Genomic DNA, 1942 nt, shown 5'->3' on the forward strand with positions numbered 1-1942 from the left:
CCTTTTCTAACAAACACATGGAGCATACCCAAAATTCCCTTCCATGTGACTAACCTGAGGTGCTTGTGTGGTTGTCTTGGCACCAGTTGTGCCAATTGAATCCCCTGGCAATCCAGCAAAACATTTTCTCTGTCAAATCCAAACAGCATCAAATAAGTGCCCTCTATCTTGTGCTATGCGACCCCCTTCCCACCCCATCACCCGACTGAGATGACCTCTCCGCTGTTAGGCCTTAGCACATTACTAAGCATGCTGACAGGTTTTATTCGATAGCCTGCCATCACAGGCCCATTAGCCTTGTCCATCTGCGTGTAGCTGGAAGACAAATGGGCATCCCATCGCGTCCCATCTCCAGTCTAAAGGCTTTTATTGCCCCGGCCAAAGGGTCCAGTCATGACCCTCATTGTTAGTGTGGTCAGTCAGTGATGGGACCATTAGTAAAGGCTCACTGGAGGTTCCCTTCAGTACTGGACTATAGTAACTATAAAACCTCTAAGATAAAAGGAGAAGATGAGCTTAAAATGTGTGTGAGATATTTACCAAGTTTTTATTTAGGTTGTGATTTACTAATATGCCACATAAACGGTACTAATTATTATAATGAATGATTAAACAATACAGGTTAGTCAGCTATACTACCATCAAAAGTAAACATTTATATCATGTTATAAAATGTCTATTTAATATAAATGCTGTACTTGTGAACTTTCTATTTATAAAAAAAGCAGCACAACTATTTTTAACATTGATAATAATAAGAACATTTTCTTGAGCAGCAAATCAGAATATTAGAACGATTTCTGAAGGATCATGTGACACTGAAGACTGTAGTAGTTATTAAATGTAAATGTAATAGCGGTCATTTTAAAATGTAATACTATTTCACAATATTGCTGTTTTATTTTTTTATTTTTTTATTTTTTTATCAAATCAAGCCCTTGAGGATAAAAGTCTTTTAAAATCTTTCAAAAACACTAAAAATCTTACCAAGCCCAAACTTTTGAGGGGTAACTAACTAACTAACTAACTAACTAACTAACTAACTAACTAACTGACTAACTAACTAACTAACTAACTAACTAACTAACCAACCAATATTGGTTACTTGCATCTCTTACTAAATAGCAATCATTTTATTGATTCCATTGATTTGATTGATTAACCATTAATATATGATGACTTATTCAATTTCTATATTGTATTTAGTTCTGCATGTAAAAATATTCTGCATTTATCATATAAACAAAGATAAATATTCTAGACTTAATATAAATGAAAGGTATGGTAGAAAAAGCATTAATTATAAATTATGATATTTAAAATGTATCTACAATGTAATTAAAATATCTATTAATAATATAATATTTAAATATTATGCAAGCTATGAGACCATGTATTTAAATAGAAAAGTCACACCACATTTCAACAGTGATGATAAATCAGTTCTGTCAAATCTCTCAATATGCTGTGGGAGCAGATGCGCTTGAGAACGACACTGAACCTGAGAAAGAGAACCACCAGTTAAAGAGCATGTGGTTAAAAAAAAAAAATCTAGAGTTTCAGATATAAAATCCACAATTTGTAAAAACAATTGATAAGACATTGTGTGCATTTGCAGGTTTTTATACAATTTAGTAAGTCACAGCGGCAGTGTTCTGATGACATGCTTGCATCAAGACATATAATTAAATAAAGCTAAATATATTGAGCTGGTCAGAGCTGTAGTCTAGTGATTAGCCGCTGTGGAGCTCATGCAGGCGGCACAAGTTGGAATCTGCATGAAAATGTCCTTTTAAGTTTTGGCATCATAACGGATATACTTCAGCTATTATAGATCTCCTTGAGTGAAAAAAAACAATATATACTTTCCACGCACATTTCTTTTCTCTCCTTATACTTTAGTCTCTCCATATCCTCTGGTTTCTCCATTCAACTGGCCTTC

This window comes from Sinocyclocheilus anshuiensis, unplaced genomic scaffold, assembly GCF_001515605.1.
Source record: "Sinocyclocheilus anshuiensis isolate Anshui unplaced genomic scaffold, SAMN03320099.WGS_v1.1 scaffold1833, whole genome shotgun sequence".
Classification (NCBI taxonomy): domain Eukaryota; kingdom Metazoa; phylum Chordata; class Actinopteri; order Cypriniformes; family Cyprinidae; genus Sinocyclocheilus; species Sinocyclocheilus anshuiensis.